This window comes from Spinacia oleracea, chromosome 3, assembly GCF_020520425.1.
Source record: "Spinacia oleracea cultivar Varoflay chromosome 3, BTI_SOV_V1, whole genome shotgun sequence".
Lineage (NCBI taxonomy): Eukaryota > Viridiplantae > Streptophyta > Magnoliopsida > Caryophyllales > Amaranthaceae > Spinacia > Spinacia oleracea.
Genome location: NC_079489.1, coordinates 53,719,147 through 53,741,754, shown reverse-complemented (window position 1 = coordinate 53,741,754; position 22,608 = coordinate 53,719,147).

Genomic DNA, 22,608 nt, shown 5'->3' with positions numbered 1-22,608 from the left:
ATTCTTGCAAATTTGTAATATTTAACCATGTTCATGCAATTTTAGATTATGAAAATAATAAGGGGCTCGTGATACCACTGTTAGGTTATGATACATATGACATTACATAAATCATGCGGAAACAACCATTAACCCAGGACAACATATTATTTACACATAATCATATAGCATAATTTGGATGCATACTCTTTGTTGCGTGCCCTCCCTAGCTGCGCCCGAACCGAACAAGAACAAGTCTTTTAGGACTCCAAGTGTCGTCCCTCCGTAGATAGTCCACAGCACGTCCGGATCCGCCTTAAGATTGACCAACTAGAATCGCCCTTAAGGTACTAGAAAATTTCGGCACTTTTGAGCAAGATGTGTGTTTTAATTTTCTCTCAAAAACTCACTCTTGAATACTTTGAAACTTGTGTATAAATTATGACCCCTAGGCCTTTATTTATAGAGTTATGGAAAAGGAATCGTAATCCTAGTAGGATGCGAATTAATTGGAATTAGAATCCTACATGAATTCTATTTAATTAATTTATCCAATTAGGAATAGAAATTTAATCATACACTGACCCTTGTAGATTCAGGAATCACGCATGAGCACAAACTCACACACACACGGCAGCCACAAGGGCTGCCCATGCGCGTGCGAGCAGCAGCCCGCGCAGCACGGCCCACGCAGCCGTGGCCCTTGGCGCGCGCTGGGCCTGCCTTGCGGTAGGCCTGGGCGCTGCCTTGGCTGGGCTTGTGGCGCGCATGCTTGATGGGCGATGGCCCCGGCTTCGTGCTGGGCCTTCGTCCGGCAAGCCTCGTCCGATGCTAATTCGTACGATACGCTTCCGATTAAATTTCCATTTCCAGAATCTATTTCCGATACGAACAATATTTAACATTTCCGATTCCGGAATTAATTTCCGTTTTCGAACAAATATTTAATATTTCCGTTTCCGGAATTATTTTCCGATTCCGGCAATATTTCCGATTCTGACAATATTTCCGTTTCCGGCAATATTTCCGATTCTGGTAATATTTCCATTTCCAATAATATTTTCCGATACGTACCATGTTTCCGTTTCCGGCAACATCTACGACTTGGATAATATTCATATTTCCGATACGATCCATATTTCCGTTTCCGGCAATATCATCGTTTCCGGAGTATTCATTTCTTGCCTGTGACGATCTTAGCTCCCACTGAAACCAAGATCCGTCGGTTCCGAATATTCATAGATGGAGTATTTAATGCCATTAAATACTTGATCCGTTTACGTACTATTTGTGTGACCCTACGGGTTCAGTCAAGAGTAAGCTGTGGATTAATATCATTAATTCCACTTGAACTGAAGCGGCCTCTAGCTAGGCATTCAGCTCACTTGATCTCACTGAATTATTAACTTGTTAATTAATACTGAACCGCATTTATTAGACTTAACATAGAATGCATACTTGGACCAAGGGCATTATTTCCTTCACGGGATCACCTAAAATATAAAACGAGTGAACAAGCAAGCAAAGTGGAGAGCCACGAGCGCGACAAGTAATTACCTATACAGTTGAGCCAAGCACATCCTCAATCGATTTAAAAAGGAATGAGTAAAATATCAGCGCAAAAGTATTCTTGCGCCAAACATTCAGCGCAAGAATTTTCTTGCGCCACTCCCGGCGCAGAAAATTTATTGCGCCTAAACATGAGCGCAGGAAAATCTTAGCGCTGCAGCAGCTGCACGAGAATATTCTCGCGCATTACCCATAGCGCAAGAAAATTCTTGCGCCACCAATTAGCAATTTCCGTATATACTTGTAGGAGGAAACTGGAGTTCAGGAAAATCGTTTTAAATATTTTTTCCATGAAAACTCTTATATAATTTAGCTTGTTTAGGACAACCCAGATTGTACGCAATGCCTAAGTCTTATTAGACTCTTTATTTCTTAAAAATGTTTTCGATCATTCCTAAATTAATAAATAATATCGTTGACTTTTAGACTTAAATGCGCACTTGCTATTTTTATGTTTTGTTTCTTTTTAGGTGAGTCGGAATGCCTCTATATAAACAAGGCAACTTAAAGCCCACGAAAGGCCTAAATTTTTTGCAAATTTGTGAAAAATTAAATGCAAGTACGAAAAAGTAAATAGACTACTATATACGTACATGTCTAAACAAATGAACACAAATAGGAAAATGTAATGAATATCTTATATATACAAAGTGCACTCCGAGGGCACGACTAAGTCCCATGTGGCCGAATATTCCTCCAATCTAGGCCACTCTCGGGCTGCGAACCATCTCCAATCGAGCCTAAGGCCACTGATCATGAGATCCGGTCGACGCCCTAGGGTCCACAAACTAGGAAAATCCATGGCCCCTGGGACATACCAGGCCATAAATGCGGTTATGGATAAGTCTGCCCTTTTCACAAGAGTCGTTGCTGAGGCACAAACCCTTTCTGACCCAGCCCATCGGTCGCCTGCTGATCTAAGTGGCTCCGCCTAGCTAGACTCTGCTGTCGTGGAGGTCTCTGGCTAGTCTCAACATCGGATCGACACTGTCGTGGTGACCTCGCAACATCACGACCGCCTTCAAAGGAAGTACGGTCCATCCAGGGAGTCCACCAAGGCTCTTAGGGCTGGGGCTGGCTCGATCTAACCTGCAAAATACGAATTAACAAAGTCAGCACATAATAAATAAAACTGGATGATAAGTTCAAGTTCGGGCACACTACCTGAGTCGCGGTCGGATCGCGGCACGAGAAGGTTGTTCGAGTCTTAATTAACGCATCCTTTAGCCGGTTGACTAACCTCACCAACCTGTTAGCCGTTCTAACTAGGGGCCGCAAAACATACAAACAATGTTAGTAGCACCCAAAAATGAAAAGACAAGTTCATTCAACTACTAAAAGAAAGAAAAGCGTACCGGGTGAGCGTCTCCCGGGAACGGGGCGTGGAGCTCCTCCTCCTCGGGCACGTCGGGCACGATCTCAATTACCCTCGAGCCGCCCTCACCGTTGTACGAGATCCTGTCGTCTGGTGGCACCCTGAGAAAGGTATTTTCCGTCGTTGAATGAATACACCTTTATCAAACAAAATTTGTAAACACCTAACTAACCGGCTATATTGACTATAGCGGAAAGCATAGGATCGTCCCAAGGAAATGAATATGTTTGACTTTTCAATCTAATGTGTTCGAAAGCTAGTTCGAATGGAAAATGAGTTTGTGTATGAATCTATTGAAAGCAAGAAAAGTATGAAATAATGAACAAGTAAAGAAATTCTAGAGATTTCGGGAATCGGCAATGGAAGTTGAATTAGGGGAAGGACAAAGGTCAAAACACAATGATTATGCAATGACTTGACATATAGGGGAAAAGAAACTATTGACGAGCTCGCCACCTCTCGGATAGAGCGCGCTTAGTCCTCTAATCTAGGAAAAGCTCTCGCATGATCCTAGGACTAGACAACTCGCAATTGAGACCTACTTTTCACATGCATCATAGAGATTCACAATCTCTTTCCAAATAAAAATGAAGCACTCCAATCAATCCTAATTGAACTAGAATTTACAACTACCAATTCACTAGTCATGGAATTCCTAGCATCAAATCAAATTTAATTACAATATCAATATGAATTTCCCTACAATTTCCCCAAATTCATTGCCAAGGCTTCAACCTAAATCTCTAGACTATGAACTACTCAATAAGCATGATTAATATCAAGATTAAACTAAAACTAATCCTAATCATGAAACTAATTGAATTAATGAAACTAATTGAATCAACAAAAATCAGAAAATTCAAATATCAAAATTGGGGGAAAAATCAAGAAAATTCAAAATATGAAACTAATTCTAAGATTCAACAATGAAATCAAAGCTTAAACGAAATTAATGAAGCAATTAAAGAATGAAAGAACAAATTAAAGAGAAAAGTAGAATTATACCTTGAATTGTTGAAATTACATCAAAATTGAAGAACAAAATTGAAGAACAAAACTCAAATGAAAGAGAAAAGAAATCTGAAATTTAATGTTTGAATTCACTAAGAATTGAAGAATTTGAAGCTAAGAATCCTAATCCTAGCCTCTAATCTAAGCCCTAATCTAATTCTCTCTCTAGAATATAAGCTAATTCTAATTATGAGATTCTAAAAATGAAAATTTTCGTATTCGAACAATGCTGCGATTTACTTTTTATAACAACAAACCCGCGCAACTGTGCGATCGAATAGAGAGTATGTCTGGTCGCACAAGGTTCAGTTCGGTCGCACAACATGTTGTTTGGTCGCATAACAAAACTCAGAACCTACTGTAAACATTTTGCCCATCTGTGCGCCCGATCTCTGTACCACGACTGCACAGCAGGGCCTGTTCGGCCGCATAGAGCTGTAGCTGCCAATTCTGTTGCGCGCTGTTGTTGCCGTTCTGCTGTGGCTGCCTGCGCTGTTCTACCGTGCATAGCTGCTTCTCTGTGGCTGCTTGTATGTTGATGTAAGGGTTGTAGCTGCTATCAAGTTAATGCAAGGGAGCTCTTGAGGCTGCAACAAAGGCAAGTGAACAGCTGCTCGTGTGCTGCTATTCTTCTTTCTTTGCTGTAGTTGCCTGCGTATTGCTGCTGGTTGTTCGTGCACTTTGTGGGCAGCAGCCAAGTGGGTTGCTTCGTCGCTGCAAAGAGAAATCTTAGAGCTTATTATTAAGAATCGAAAAATCAAAATATTAATTCGTTTAGCATTTTTACATATCGCAAAACATATAACTCGTCCACAATCATAATGACACATTATTAACATGTTAATACTCAAAACGACCCTTACGCAATAAGAATGCGCACAAAAGGCACGTTTAGAGCAAAAACGACTAAAATATACGCAAGACGAGAAAATGTTACGATAAATGCAAAAATGCAATAAACGGACTAAAAACGATAAAACTAAGCAAAAATAATAATAAAATGAACTTAAATCCTAAGCTAAGAGCGACATAAATGTCGCTCATCACACCCGACCACCAGGAAAAGTCGGCTCAGGCTGCACATGCAAAACAAGCCAGTAAACGCAACCTATATACAAAATGCATATCTAAAATGAAAGTAGAACGCATACCTCAATCACTGGGGGCAATTGAATCCGGTCTCGTACAAGGTCCTGATAACTAGCGCCGACCAGCACCAAATTCTTAACTGGCAGGCCACGTCGCATGTCCACCCAACAACTACTAGGGACACTCTGCAGGCATAGGATGTTCGTCGGAGGTGCCTGAGGTACCATGAAGTGCCCAAGAGTCTGCATGGTCGTCGGAGGTGCCTCATTGTACGTGTCTCGGGGACTCGGTTGTACTATGTAGCCCGAAGCGTCCTTCTCGCCCTCCGTCGTGGAATGATACTCATCCGACATACCATATTCACAATATAACAGAAATATTAAGGCATAATACCTTAACCAATAGAATAGCACCTACTATTTTAAGATTAAAGTACACTCAACTTAAATGGAGTCAAACAGTTTTGTTCCCTAAGTATGAACATGCTACGAAGTCCAAAATAGTAGTATACTCCTACATACAAAATTCACTCAAACAACTTCAAAATCAAAAATCATATATTTTCTATTACTCATAGACTATGTATAATGCAAGTGTAGACACCTACTTTTGTCCCCATTCCCGAAAGGGAAGGTTCGATGATGAGAACATAAATCTCCACTTGGCAACGCATCTCCTATAAAATAACGAATCTCAATCACCCTTTCATTTCAGCCAAAACTGCTATTTATAGAAACCTGCTAAGAATAATAATTACCGTAAAAGGTAGTTGTTAAAAGTGGCAAAGTCATAAAAGATAGAAACCTGTCAGAATTAGGTGTTGCACTCCAACATAAATCCTAAAAGAAATAGAATTTGCATTTCTGGTATAATTCGAAAATAAGAGTTACGTATTAATTAAATTCCTAACAAACCTAGAGTTCGTAACGGGCCCAAACGCATTCCGTCGTAAGTTAATACGCACTAAAAGACTCGGATAAATCTCAAAAGCTCCGTGTTCTAAGAGTCCAAATCTGACAAAGAACTCGGCCCAGATCCTATTTTCAACGCCTAGATCTGGGCGCCGAAATCTTCAACGCCCAGCCCTGGGCGCTGAAAATGCCTGGGGCCGTTTTATCTCCGGATTCTTTTTGGATTCGTATCTTAAAATATATCTTTCCACACACCCTTTTCCTATAAATACAGCCTCAAAACCGACGTGAAAACAGACAATTCCATAACCTGAGTATTGACTCTAGCCTTAAGCCTAAGCCTCACGCTGCGAAATTGATCCAGCGTTCTGTCGCAATCGACCCAAAAGTCGAACAGAACGCATCCTGCCCCTTGTAGCTTGATGAATTAAGCCTAAATACTGGAACATTGCTTAGAAACCCGAGATTCGTTAATAAAAGGAGAAATAGCAAAACCAAGTGGTTAGTTTTCTGAGAACCACAATGCACCTCTCAAGGGTGCGTTGTAATGTGTCCCTCATATGATTTAATCGCTTTCATCACCCTTTTACAAAATTGTCAAACTATTAACTTGATTGATCTATCACGCCTAATAAGATAATACCTTGGACAATTGAATTATCATGCTAGGTACCTTAAATCAATCTAAATAAGATAATCACGATCGATTTAGTATTATTTGTTGCATATTGCTAAAATCAATTCAGAATAGTTTAATCGTTTAACGCATATCCCTTCAATTATTTATGCTGAGCTAGTAAGGATAACCTGCCTCTGGAGTATTATCGATGAGCACTCCTCTCGGTAGCTACAGTCCCCCGAACTCTCAATCTCTGCCCTGCGGGTGTACGTTGAGCGATCCCCACACCAGGTATCACAAGGGAACCTATGGCCGTCGTGGTCGAACATAATTGCACTCCCTTTATGTCACGATAACCGGGTTTTGTCAGTTTTTCTCATTGTCGTTAAAAACTGAATGGCGACTCCTATATTACTAGTCGATTGGGTGTAAACTCACAAGAAATCCAATTACACTTGATCTGACAACGTCACGCCCACGAGGGACGAGGTCACGCATTAGCCTCGTGCTTTTTCGACCCCCTCACAGTGGCGACTCCACTGGGGATGTTAATGAAATACTCGTGCTCGTAGGTAATCAAAATAGCCGAAGGGTGAAACGATCCTACCCCGCGTTTATTTCCCTATCAAGTTGGGACGACCTGAAAATCAGCATATTAATGTGAACGGACAGAACCGCATAACGATTCTTGGCTCCCTTGGCATGTTTCATCTCGGCAGTTGGGAATAAGGATACCCATCGCCACCCGGGGGGTGCATACGCTTTGAATGTTGTCCACTCGGCACTTTCACTAGTAGTACACCTATCCCAAACCCAATCGCTCGCCCACTAGGTCCCTCTCATTGGTGCATGCCCCCTTGGCTTACATCGTGATTGGCCTCTTGGGACGAAATTCTCTCGTGAATGCACTACCCCGACCGGGGCATGTGTTGGATCGACGATAGAAGAGGTACCAAGCCGGCGCAAATATTACCCATAGAAGCCTATCATAAACTACGTGAATATTATTTTGCTTCATGTCGTAATGTTAGTTGTGTGTAGTGAATTATGTGATTGTGTGTGACAAATAATGCTAGAAAACCAACGACCCTAAAAATTGCCAAAACATTCATAAACACCAATTGGCCAAAGAGTTGTACCAACATACGTGTTCCACGGCCCCGGACGATCGCCACAAAAATAAGCGACGCCCAGGACAGCCTGTAACGAATCTCACAAACGCTGCACAACGCGTAAAGGACGTTATTAGGCGAGCACACAAAATTAAGTCGTATATACGAAAAAAGGATACGCGAATAGAATACGAGTACCAGTCAGGGACGCATTTTCATCGCCCCTGACTGGGCGTCAATCATTTTCAACGCCCAGAGCTGGGCGCTGAAGTTGCTGCCTGGCCTTTTGGTCAGGCACAGCAGCCTCGGTACCCGCGCATAAAATATACGTAGCAATAAAAAATTCGTAACAAATTTGCTACGAGGACGTATTAAAAAAGGCACTCGATTCTAAGAACGACTTATAAAATAAATAACTCCTTGTGTCGTCATTAGGCCTCCTGCAACGACAATGTTCGGCACCAAAACCGAGCATGCTAATTAAAATAACTTTGAATGTCACATGGGTAAATGTTTCGAAAATCCAAAGAATGACCAAAAGAAGAGCCAAAAGTGTACCAACAAAAGTGAGAATAGAAAACCAGTAGAAAGAGTCAGAAGTCTTGACTAAGTAATGCTTAACTTTGGGCCTAAACTTTAGCTTGTCTTATGCATAGGGCTGGTTCTGCCACTTGGCGTCGATCTGAAAATCAAAGGTTAGTGCGTCTCGAAGCTACATCACCAACACAAGGTCTAGTAACTCCAAGCTCCATCCGTCATTCCCCCTTTCAAGGATCTCCGCTTCTCCAACCTCGATTCGCACCCTCAAACACGTCCATGGAAGAATTACAAGACCAAATGGTCCAAATGACCCAACTTATGAATCAATTGAAAATGAAAAACGAATCCTTAGCAGCTGCGCAACCCAAAAATGACCTCGATAACAAAATGGTTCTGCAGCAAACCATGGGGAGCAAGTATTTCTCCCTCGATCCTAAACCTTTTCCCGGTAAACTACCGGAAAAGTTCAATTCATCTGACTTACCAAAGTTCAAAGCCACGGACAATCCCCGTGATCATCTCTTGAGCTTTGTGAATGCCATGAACTTGAAAGGTGTGGACAAGTCCATGTATTTGCCTGCCTTTCCTTTGTCCTTGGAACCTGTGCCACTCAAATGGTACTACCACCAGGACCCTAAGCTCTTCCCCACTTGGGAGGACTTTGTCAATGTCTTCGTCAAGCAATACTCGTCAAACATGGATTATCAAGTCACCATGCGCGAGTTGGAAGTCCTCTTCCAAAAGAAAAATGAAGGTTTCACGACCTATTTTGCTAGATGGAGAGACCAAGAGGCCCAACTAATCAATAGGCCTCCCGAAACTGAATTGGTCCAAAAATTCATTGGCAACCTGGACCCAGCTTATAAACAACACCTTAGGTACTTGGGCCTTGGTACCTTCAAAAGGTTTATGATGTAGGAATAAAGATCGAGGATGACCTCGCAAAATCAGTACAAAGCGAGCCTGCATACAAAAGTAACACCTACAACTGGGGCCACACGCCTAAACCCAAGAGGTCCCCGTAGAAGAAACCCCAACTCGAAGGAGCCCTGGAAGGTGGACCCGAGATCGAAAGTTTACCCCACTCGGGTCGACTCTGGTACAAGCCTTCCAAAGACTAACCAATCACGGAAAGCTAAGGCCCATAGGCCCCACACCCGACCCTTCATTCAAAAATAAATATTGGGTTGAGGGCACCTATTGCAAATTCCATCAGGGAAATGGGCACGATACTGAAAACTGCTGGAATCTAAAAAACGCGATCCATGATATGATAGAGGATGAAGTAATACCTCTCCCTAACGTTGGCAAACCCAACAACAACAAGAGCCCACTCGGTTCTTGTAGACACCTACTTTTGTCCCCATTCCCGAAAGGGAAAGGTTCGATGATGAAAGCATAAATCTCCACTTGACAACGCATCTCCTATAAAATAAACGAATCTCGATTCCCCATTTCATTTCACCCAAAACCTGCTATTTATGGAAACCTGCTAAAAATAGTAACTGCCATAAAAGGTAGCTTCTAAAAGTGGCAAATCATAAAAGATAGAAACCTGTCAGAATTAGGTGTTGCACTCCAACATAAATCCTAAAAGAGATAGGAATTGTAAAAAGAATTCTATTCCTATCGCAGTTCGATAAAAGAGTTAACGTATTAATTAAACTCATAACGAACCTAGAGTTCGTAAAGGGCCCAGACGCATTCCGTCGTAAATTGATACGCACCAAATAACTCGGATTAAGTCTCTTAATGAACTCCGTACTCTAGAGTCCAATCTGAAAAAAAATTATGCTAGACCCTATTTTCAACGCCCTGGCGCCGAAAATATCTGGGACGGATTCTTTTCCTAATCCGTTTCTTATTCAAATTCCTGAAAAACTATCTTTCTACGCCATTTTTTCCTATAAATAGACCCTTAAGTTCGACGTGAAAAGAACAACACACAATTCATATTCTGAGTATTGACTCCAACCCTTAGCCTAAGCCTCACGCTGCGAAATTGTTCACGCGTTCTGTCGCAATCGATCCATAAATTGAACAGAACGTATCCTGTCCCATAATTTGAGATTCGTTAAATAAAAAGGAGAAATAGCAAAGTCAAAGTGGTTAGTTTTCTGAGAACCGTGACGCACCTCTCAAGGGTGCGTCGTAACGTGTCCCTTTTCGATGATTTAATTGCTTTCCTCGCCCTTTTTATGAACTGTTAAACTAACTAAATCTGATTGTTGTATCACGCCTAACAGATATAATATTTTTGGGAAATTGGATTATCATGCTAGGTCCCTTAATGCTATTTAAATCAGATAATCGCGATCGATCTAGTATTATATGTTGCATATTGCTAAAATCAACTCAGATTAGTTTAATAGTTAACGAATGTCCCTTCAATTATTTATTCTGAGCTAGTAAGGATATCCTGCCTCTGGAGTTATCGAAGAGCGAGTACTCCTCTCGGTAGTTACAGTTCCCCGAACCCTCAATCTCTACCTTGCGGGTGTATGTTGAGAGATCCCCACACCAGGGATCACAAGGGAACCTACGGCCGTCGTGGTCAAACATAATTGCACTCCCTTTATGTCACGATAACCGGGTTTTGTCAGTTTTTCTCATTGTCGTTAAAAACTGAATGGCGACTCCTATGTTACTAGTCAATTGGGTGTAAACTCACAGGAAATCCAATTACACTTGATTGAATAAAAAAGAATCGTCACACCCACGAGGGACGAGGCCATGCATTAGCCTCGTGCTTTTTCGACCCCCTCACAGTGGCTACTCCGCTTGGGAATAGTGAAGGAAATACTCGTGCTTGTAGGTAATCAAAATAGCCGAAGGGTGAAACGATCCTACCCTGCGTTTATTTCCCCATAAAGATGGGACGACCTGAAAATCAGCATATTAATGTGAACGGGCAGAACCGCATAACGAATCTCGGCTCCCTCGGGAGTTGGGACTAAGGATACCTTTTTTCGCGAATAGGGGGTGCATACGCCGCGCATGTTTCCCACTCGGTACTTGTGCAGGTAGTACACCTATCCCGAACCCAATCGCTCGCTCATTAGGTCCCTCTCGCCTGCATGCCCCCTTGGCTTGCACTTGCGGGTTGGCCTCTTGAGCGAAATTCGTCTGTTGAAGACACTACCTCGACCGGGGCATGTGTTGGATCTACGATAGAATCGGTACCAAGCCAGGCGCAAATAACTACCCATAGAAGCCTATCATAAACTACGTGACATATTTAATTTTCAAATCCATGTTTGTAATGTAGTTATGTGTAGCGAACTATGTGACTATGTTATGATTGTGCATACGAATAATGCTAGACAAATAAACCTAGAAAAACCAACGACCTTAAAAATTACCCAAACATTCATAAACCAATTGGCCAAAGAGTTATACCAAAATACGTGTTCCACAAACCCGAACGATCGCCACAAAAATAAGCGACGCTTGGGATGGCCTGTAACGAATCCCACAAACGCTGCACAACGCGTAAGGACGTTATTAGGCAAGCACGCAAAATCGAAGTCGCATAAACAAAAGTAGACGCAAACAGAAAACGAGAACCAGCCAGGTGTAGACACCTACTTTTGTCCCCATTCCCGCAAGGGAAAGGTTCGATGATGAAAGCATAAAAACTCCACTTGACAACGCATCTCCTATAAAATAAACGAATCTCGATTCCCCATTTCATTTTACCCGAAACCTGCTATTTATGGAAACCTGCTAAAAATAGTAACTGCCGTAAAAGGTAGCTTCTAAAAGTGGCAAATCATAAAAGATAGAAACCTGTCAGAATTAGGTGTTGCATTCCAACATAAATCCTAAATGAGATAGAAAACCGCGAGAATCCTATTCCTAATAGGGTTCGGAAATAAGAGTTACGTATTAATTTCAATCCTAACGAGCCTAGAGTTCGTAACGGGCCCAGACGCATTCCGTCACAAATTGATACGCGCTAAAAGACTCAAATTAATCTCAAACTCTACGGATTGTAGAATCCGAATCTGACTAAACAAATAACTGCCCAGACCCTATTTTCAACGCCTGGCTCTGGGCGCCGAAATCTTCGGCGCCCAGGCCTGGGCGCTGAAAATACCTGGGTACGTCTATTTTCCTAATTCTTTGTGGATTAGAACTCTGCAATTCTATCTTTCCACGAACTCTTCCCTATAAATAGACCCCTAGTTTCGACGTGAAACAACACACAACAACACATAATATATTCTGAGTATTGACTCAAAACCCCTTAGCCCAAGCCTCTCGCTGCGAAACTGTTCACGCGTTCTGTCGCAATCGATCCATAAATCGAACAGAACATATCCTGTCCCATAAATCGAGATTCGTTAAATAAAACGGTTTTTTCATGAAATACCCCTGAGGTTTGCAAGAATGCACCAAATACACTCGCGTCTTTTGAATCACATAATATACCCCTATTTTTGTCTAAGTTTGAACCAAATACCCCTAATCTGACCTTCCGTTAGTCCTCCGTTAAGTCATATTTATAATTCACCACATGCCCCTATTTATAAACTTATTGCACAATATACACCTATTTGTAAACTTATTTGCACCAAATACCCAAATTGTAGGAATTGAATCTAACGGCTATAAAATTAGACATCAATCATAGAAATGCTTTCCATTCATAGTCTGCTCAATAATTTGAAGTTCAAAGACATCAAGAAAAACATAATTCTTAGCCTCATTAATTATAGTCACTATTGTGATCTCTACGAAAATGAGACCAAACAAGGAAATCAAAACTACGACAAACAGAAGCTATATCTTCTAAGATACTATCAACTAAAGAAAGCATAAAAACACCATTCTGCATCTTGCTAATGAGGGTCAGACAATCTGACTCGAGAATCACGTTCCGGTAACCATGGTCCCTCGCCTTCTTTAGTCCTAGGAGGGCAGCCTTGCATTCAGCGACAAAAGGGTTTCAATGAGCACGGACACGACGGGAAGCAGCAAAGAGGATTGTACCATCCCTCATTCGGCCACTACCCCATCCCAACGAAGCTTGCATCTGAAATTGATGCATCAAGATTAATTTTGAGGGCACCTTCGGGAGGGGGGATCCACACATTGCTACTAGATGTGGAGCTGCACTTTGTTCCACCATAAATACAAGCTGAGTACTCCCCATAATCAACAACATACCTCCTTACATTCTCCATAAAGACCCCATCAGGAACCTCCACCTTCTCAAACAACCATTTATTTCTCCTATACCAGATCGACCAAGCAAGGAAACCTATTGTTTGCCTCTGCTTTGCATCCAGACGCTGCTGCCATGACATAATAAGCGCCAAAAGTACAAACTTCGGTAACGATCAATTATATACATATAAAGCAACCAAAGGATTTAACAATAGTACAATACACCCTTTAAAATTAAACCCCTCTCAATTAAAACCCACATCCAAGAACATTCAAAATTGAAGCAACATTAAGGCAAATTTGCACCCAAAAACTATAATAAGGAGTAAAATGTTAGCATATTGAAAGGTACAAATACTCCTAGCTACACAACATAATTTTGAATAAAAGAAGACCCATTAATATAAGAACAATTTCAGACACAGAAACTCAACAAAGATACCAATAAAATTCATGCATTTCATCAAAAGTCGATTTCATAATTACAATAATTTTAAAAGAAAAATGTATAAAAAGGAGAGAAGCATAAAAACCCTCGTTAAGAAGATGAAACCGTTCCAGCAGGAAGCTCCTTGACAAGAGCAGCAAGCGCTTCGGGGTTGAACCCCAATTCAGAAAGGGCGATTAGGAGAGAGATTGTGTGACGATCAAGTTGAGTGTTCAAGATGTTTTACATCTCAAATACTAGGTCTAAACACTCCTTTGCATTTCGTGCTGCTTCTGAATCCATTGTTGTTGTGTTTGTGGATTGTGGAGTTGGGAATTATGTGAGGGTTTTTTTGGATTGGTGATTAGTTGATTACTGATTATCGATGTTTCCCAGTTTTTTTAATTTTCAATTTCAGGGGCTTTTGTTAGTGTAAATTAAATTTTACTCTGTGGCTCCCGGTATTAGCAACCAAACCACCGACCAACCTCCGATCAAAATCCGGTCAATTCTTTGATCAAAATGCCAAAGAACGCACAAACAAATCCGGCGACCTTTAGTTACGGCAGATGAAATCCTTGCAATTTGATGGAAATCGAACCATTTACATCAAAATCGTGAGTTAGGATCGCCAGAAACTAGAGATCGGAGATCGGCCTCCGTCGGCGATCAGAGAGCGGAGATGGCCGACGCGGGCAACCAGAGAGCAGAAGGAAGAATAGGGGAGAGGAGAGAGAAAGAGAGAAAGAGAAGAAGTTGAGAATTTTTTTTTGTTTTGAATTTATGTTGGAAAACATGAATTAAGGGCAAAGTGGTAAATTGCAGCTAACGGAGTACTTGAAGGAAATAATGCCCTTGGTCCAAGTATGCATTCTATGTTAAAGTCTAATAAATGCGGTTCAGTATTAATTAACAAGTTAATAATTCAGTGAGATCAAGTGAGCTGAATGCCTAGCTAGAGGCCGCTTCAGTTCAAGTGGAATTAATGATATTAATCCACAGCTTACTCTTGACTGAACCCGTAGGGTCACACAAATAGTACGTAAACGGATCAAGTATTTAATGGCATTAAATACTCCATCTATGAATATTCGGAACCGACGGATCTTGGTTTCAGTGGGAGCTAAGATCGTCACAGGCAAGAAATGAATACTCCGGAAACGATGATATTGCCGGAAACGGAAATATGGATCGTATCGGAAATATAAATATTATCCAAGTCGTAGATGTTGCCGGAAACGGAAACATGGTACGTATCGGAAAATATTATCGGAAATGGAAATATTGCCAGAATCGGAAATATTGCCGGAAACGGAAATATTGTCAGAATCGGAAATATTACCGGAATCGGAAAATAATTCCGGAAACGGAAATATTAAATATTTGTTCGAAACGGAAATTAATTCCGGAATCGGAAATGTTAAATATTGTTCGTATCGGAAATGAATTCCGGAATCGGAAATTTAATCGGAAGCGCATCGTACGAATAAGCATCGGACGAGGCCTGCCGGACGAGGCCCAGCACGAAGCCAGGCCATCGCCCAGCAAGCCAAGCGCGCCGCACAAACAGCCACGCCAGGCCCAGCGCAAGGCCAGGCCCAGCAGGCTGCGCAGCGCGCACAGCGCGCACAGCACGCGCAGCGCGCAGCGCGCGCGGGCGCTGCGTGGGCTGCTGCTCGCGCGCACGCATGGGGGCCCATCGTGGCTGGCGTGCGTGTGTGTGCAAGTGTTTGTGTTCGTGCACGTTTCCTAAAACATGCAGAGTTCGGTTAATGATTAAATTCCTAATTCTATTTGATAAATTAATTAAATTAGAGTTCTTGTAGGATTCTAGGTTTAATTAATTTGTATCTGAATAGGATTTCGATTCCCTTTCCATACCCCTATAAATATGAGGCTAGGGCTCACAATTTATAACAAGTTTCAAAGTATTCAAAAGTGAGTTTTTTGAGAGAAAATTAAAACACACATCTTGCTCATAAAGTGCCGAAATTTTCTAGTACCTTAAGGGCGATTCTAGTTGGTCAATCTTAAGGCGGATCCGGACGTGCTGTGGACTATCTACGGAGGGACGACACTTGGAGTCCTAAAGACTTGTTCTTGTTCGGTTCGGGCGCAGCTAGGGAGGGCACGCAACAAAGAGTATGCATCTAAATTATGCTATATGATTATGTGTAAATAATATGTTGTCCTGGGTTAATGGTTGTTTCCGCATGATTTATGTAATATCATATGTATCATAACCTAACAGTGGTATCACGAGCCCCTTATTATTTTCATAATCTAAATTGCATGAACATGGTTAAATATTACAAATTTGCAAGAATTAAAAGGGGTGATTAATTTTCGTAATTGTTAATTAATTGCAAATTGCGTTTATTTAATTATACGTACGCAGTTTTTCGGCAGTTTCTTCGTTACTCATCCGAATTGAGTGATTTTTGTGTCAATTCCGCATGTAAAAGGCATTCTAAAATTTTGACAAAAATAGTATTTTTCTGCCGAACCCAGAATTCTCAAATTCGAAGCCTAACTATGACTTTTCGAAGGTTTTAGTTTTTCGAATGCAAAATTTCGTAAATTTAAGATGTTAAATTAAATATTTGCGATTCTTGTTGATAAATCTTGAATTTTTGATTGACCTACTGCATATGTTTAACAAGTTTGAATGCCTAGTCTTGTTAATTATGCAATCTAATTTGTAATTATGATTAATTTGTTGAAAATTAGAATAATTTAGAATTAATTTGATTTTCATAATTAATTAGAAACCTATGATTAAAAACCACCATAAAAATTGTAAATTTATGATAAATTTTAAATTTTTATGACCTAGACTTGAATCCATAACAATCGGAAATCAATTGGATAATAAATTTTCGATTTTTCGCCCTAAAATTATGAAATTAATATTATTTATTAATTTGTCATTAATTTTAAATATAAATTTTAAATTTTTATGCAATTCGTTCATAAAACTTGCACGCACGAAGCAATGGACGCTTCGTGTTACCCTTAAGGGGTGTTGTATAATGCGGGCATGCGACGACGAGCAAGGGAGCTCGTCGCCCGTGCGGCACGAATGCAATGAGCAAGGGCGTAGTGCACGAGCACAAGGCAGCAGCCCTGCCTTGTGTCGTATGCCACGAGCAATGGACGAATGGGCATGGGCGAAGGGCGAGCCAAGGCAGTCGCGTGTGGGCAGCAAGCGAGCTGCGCCACAACGCGCGCTGCCTCGCACAAGAGCGCGCAGCTTCGCGCGCAGCGAGCGCAAGCTCGCGTGCCACGAGCGCTGCGCCCAGCATTGCTCGCGCGCACAACGAGCGAGGACTCGCGCGCACAGCCAGCATTGCTCGCGCGCCCAGCGAGCGATGGCTCGCGCGCCCAGCGAGCGATGTCGCGCGCCCAGCGAGCGATGTCGCGCGCCCAGCGAGCGATGTCGCGCGCCCAGCGAGCGATGTCGCGCGCCCAGCGAGCGATGTCGCGCGCCCAGCGAGCGATGTCGCGCCCGCACTGCGAGCGATAGCTCGCGTGCGATGAGCGCTGGCGCGCGCAGCGAGCACCAATGCGTGCTGAGGCTTGCGATGGGGATGCAGCAGCTATGCGACGAGCGCATGGGCTGCGCGCACATGGCCAGCAATGGCTGTGTGCGTGCGGCCCATGGGCGTGCAACGCGTAGGGTGTTTGCGTTACGATTAAAGATCATTTTGAATGTTTAATTTGAAAATTTCAGTTCACGTAATTTTAATTAATTTTAAAATTAATAATTTAAATTATTTTCTTGGATTTTAATTTTGAATATTGTAATTATAATAAATTTTATTTATTCTAATTATTTTACTAAAATTAAAATCATGAATTAATTTAAATACGACTGAAATTAAATTAAACTTTTGGATTCAATTATAAATTGATATGAGCTTTAAATTTTAATTAAATTTGTATGTTTCCGGTTGGACTAGAAATACATTTTTATGTTTAAAATTAGTAAAGCATATAAATTTATTGGTTTAAGTGGGAGCGCTTTTAGTCATAAACTCTTGATTAGGTCTACAAATCCTTAAGGTTAAAACAACTTGATTAGAATTAATAAGGACTGAATAATTGGTAGATTATTGGTGCCCTTGATTAATTGCTGCAAATGTTTACGTGATGCATAATGTGTTTTACTAACCAGCTATGTGGGCCATTCATGATAATGAATGGGTGAATGGTATATATATTGTATATGTACTGTTTTGCAGGTTATGAAGTGACTAGTATGGCCCAAATAGGATAGAAAATATGGTCTGCGTACCATTAATTTGAATGTAATTGGTCTAAAGTACCAAAGTTATTTTTCAATTCAAATATGGTCTGCGAACCATCAAATAGTTGTAATTAGTTATAGCTTATCCTATTTGAAGAAAATGGTGCCTCCCACGGAGATTTTCAAGACGGACTTTGAAGTCAAAGCTTCAAGATGAAGTCGGGCCATACTAGATCACATTTATCTTATGCATGTTTTAAGTTATTTATTGTTTTAAATATGTCTTAAAATGCATGAGATCAAAAGCTTGATTATGTTGCATGATTAAGGATTTTAGTTCACTTAAAATCTAACCAACATAGTAAGAGCCTTAAGTTCCAAACTTAAAAATTGAGTTAAAAGGTGCCATGCCAAAATACACACTTGCTTGGATATCCTTTACATCAATCTAGTAATAGTTTTCGCTCAGCGAGGTGTTACTTATTGGTCCTAAAGGGGCAAGGTACACAAATAATTGTGAGTACATGTTAGTTTTGGTGAAACTCAACGATATAAGTAAGGAGTCCTTTTATGTCGTGGCAAATTCGATAGGTTTACCTAATAAGTTCTTAGACGTACCTATCAACCAAGAATAGTTTCTAGAGTATTAGCAAAAGGCTTTTGCTTACCTAAGATGTTCTAGGATTAAGTCGACAAACTGTGCTTAGTTCTTCAATGATTTTAGGATCTTGGAATCATTTTATTCACACCTGCCGGAACACATAACTTGAATAAAATGCTTAATAAACATTGAATTATGCATGTATGCTAGAATTTAAGTTTATTAAGAGAAACTGTGAATGGTTATTTATTTGTTTATTCTTTTCAATTGTAGTTTTTAATATGGCAAACAACAATCAAAACATCATGGGTTCTGAGCTTATGGTCAAGCTGAACCTGGCAAATTTTCTTGAATGGGAAGCTAAGCTAGTTGAAATAGTCAAACTCAATCGACTTGAGTATGTACTGTCTCATCCCATGCCAAGCTACTATGCCAGAGACATGACCCCTGAGAGATTTTACGCCTGGGATGCGGATCTCAAAAAGGTTATGAGTCTCATGCTGAACAATATCCCTGATGATTGGGCTAAAAGGTTTGTAGCCTATGAACCTTTTACGCTCATCAAGAATCTGAGGGATATCTGTCGTGGAAGCACGGAGGACAGGGACCTGAACGTCCATGAGTTGATTGAATCAATGTCTGGTCTAAAGGTTAGTTCTCCCAACAGGTGTTATAGGATGGAAGTCCAAGAAACACATGTTCAGCTCCTTCGCACTAAACAGAGGGTAGGCGTCCCACTGAGGTTCCATGTGGATCTTATGCGTTCATACTTTGATCGCCTAAGTCTACTAGGAACACCAATAAGCGAAAGGATGGCAGTCTCTATCTTGCTCAATTCACTACATAGTGGGTTTGGTCGCTTCAAGCAACTATACCTAAGTGAACCAAGAGAAGAAACAGTTGCAGAATTTGTTCACCTTGTCAATAAGGCTGAAATAATACTGGACTGTGAAGCCAAAGATTTACTCAAGGCTAGAAGGAGACCGTTCAAGAAAGGTGGAAAGTCCAAGGGCAATGCTAAATCAAAGCAGGACAAGTCCACATCAAGCTGTCTTTATTGTGATGGAATAGGCCATTACAAAAGAGAATGTCCAAAGCTAAAGGAAGATCAGAAGAACGGAACAGTCGTTCCATCTTCAGGTATTTTCGTTATAGACTGTATACTTGCTAATTCAACTTCTTGGGTATTAGATACAGGTTGTGGCTCACACTTATGTTCCAATCCACAGGGACTAAGAAGAAGTAGAAAGTTAAGCAAGGGTGAAGTCGACCTACGAGTGGGAAATGGAGCACGGATTGCTGCATTAGCCGTAGGAACTTACTATTTGTCGTTGCCCTCCGGGCTAGTTTTGGAACTGGAAGAATGTTTCCATGTTCCAAGTCTTACTAAAAACATCATTTCAGTTTCTTGCTTAGATGCTAAGGGATTTTCCTTTTTAATAAAAGACAATAGTTGTTCGTTTTATTTTAAAGAGATGTTTTATGGATTTGCTAGATTAGTCAATGGACTTTATTTATTAGATCACGACAAACAAGTATATAACATAAATACCAAAAAGGCCAAAAAGGATGATTCAGATCTCACCTATCTGTGGCATTGTCGATTAGGCCATATAAACTTGAAACGCTTAGAAAGTCTTCAAAAGGAAGGAATTCTAGAACCATTTGACTTGGAGGATTATGGTAAATGCGAATCATGTTTACTTGGCAAAATGACAAAGCAACCTTTCTCTAAAGTTGGAGAAAGAGCAAATGAACTATTGGGTTTAATCCATACAGATGTATGTGGACCAATGAGTACAAATGCTAGAGGTGGTTTCAGCTACTTTATCACTTTCACTGATGACTTCAGTAGGCATGGTTATGTCTACCTAATGAAGCATAAGTCTGAATCCTTTGACAAATTCAAGGAATTTCAGAGTGAAGTAGAGAATCAATTAGGCAAGAAGATTAAGGCACTGCGGTCTGATAGAGGCGGTGAATATCTGAGCTATGAATTTGATGACCATCTGAAAGAATGTGGAATTCTATCAGAATTGACTCCTCCTGGAACACCACAATGGAACGGTGTGTCGGAACGGAGGAACAGAACCTTGCTAGACATGGTCAGGTCAATGATGGGTCAGGCCGAACTTCCATTAGAATTTTGGGGACATGCACTAAATACAACTGCACTCACTATAAATAGAGCTCCGTCTAAAGCTGTCGAAAAGACTCCATACGAATTATGGTTTGGAAAGCCTCCAAATGTGTCTTTTCTTAAGATTTGGGGATGTGAAGTATACGTCAAACGATTAATTTCAGACAAACTTCATCCAAAATCTGACAAATGTATCCTTGTGGGCTATCCAAAGGAAACAAAGGGGTATTACTTCTACAATACATCTGAGAACAAAGTGTTTGTTGCTCGAGATGGTGTCTTTTTGGAGAAGGATCACATTTCCAAAATGACAAGTGGGAGAAAAGTAGACCTCGAAGAAATTCGAGTCGAACAACAAACTCTAGAGAATGCTCAAGATGACATTCAGGATGAAACTCAGAGATCTTTAGAAGAATCTGGTGAGAATCATGGTCAATCTAGAAATGTTACCCCGCGTAGATCGCAAAGATATAGATCTCAACCGGAAAGGTACTTAGGTATTTTGACGAACGAGAGCTATGACGTTCTATTACTTGAAAGTGATGAACCTGCGACTTACAAGCAAGCTATGACGAGCCCTAGCTCCAAGCAGTGGCAAGAAGCCATGCAATCTGAATTAGACTCCATGTCTGAAAACCAAGTATGGGATTTGGTCGATTTGCCAGATGGCTACCAAGCCATTGGAAGCAAATGGGTTTTCAAACTAAAAAAGGACAAGGATGGGAAACTTGAAGTTTTCAAAGCTAGATTGGTCGCAAAAGGTTACAGGCAAGTCCACGGTGTGGATTACGATGAAACCTTTTCACCAGTTGCAATGCTAAAGTCTATTCGAATAATGTTAGCAATCGCTGCATATTACGATTACGAAATATGGCAGATGGATGTCAAAACTGCTTTCTTAAACGGCATTTTAACAGAAACTGTGTTTATGACACAGCCTGAAGGTTTTGAGGATCCAAAGAATGCTAAAAAGGTATGCAAGCTAAAGAAGTCAATCTACGGATTGAAGCAGGCATCCAGGAGCTGGAATATACGTTTTGATGAAGCAGTCAGTGACTTTAGTTTCATCAAGAACACGGACGAATCTTGTGTATACAAGAAGGTCAGTGGGAGCAAAATTGCTTTCCTAGTATTATATGTCGACGACATATTGCTTATCGGAAATGACATTCCTATGTTGAACTCTGTCAAGATTTGGCTTGGGAAATGTTTTTCGATGAAGGATCTAGGAGAAGCACAGTACATATTGGGCATCAAGATTTACAGAGATAGATCTAAAAAGATGATTGGACTTAGTCAAAGCACTTATATCAATAAGGTGCTTGATAGGTTCAAGATGGCGGACTCCAAGCGAGGCTACCTACCCATGTCTCATGGAATGACTCTAAGCAAGACTCAGTGCCCAAAAACACTTGATGAGCGTAGACGAATGAATGGGATTCCATATGCATCATTGATTGGTTCAATAATGTATGCTATGATATGTACACGCCCGGATGTTGCGTACGCACTCAGTGCTACGAGCAGATACCAGTCAGACCCAGGAGAGGCGCATTGGACTGCTGCCAAGAACATTCTGAAGTACCTGAAAAGGCACAAAGATGACTTCCTGGTCTATGGTGGAGATGATGAATTAATTGTTAAAGGCTATACGGACGCAAGTTTCCAAACCGACAAAGATGATTTTAGATCACAGTCTGGGTTTGTCTTCTGCCTCAACGGAGGAGCAGTAAGCTGGAAAAGTGCTAAGCAAAGCACCATTGCGGATTCTACAACTGAAGCGGAGTACATTGCTGCACATGAAGCAGCAAAGG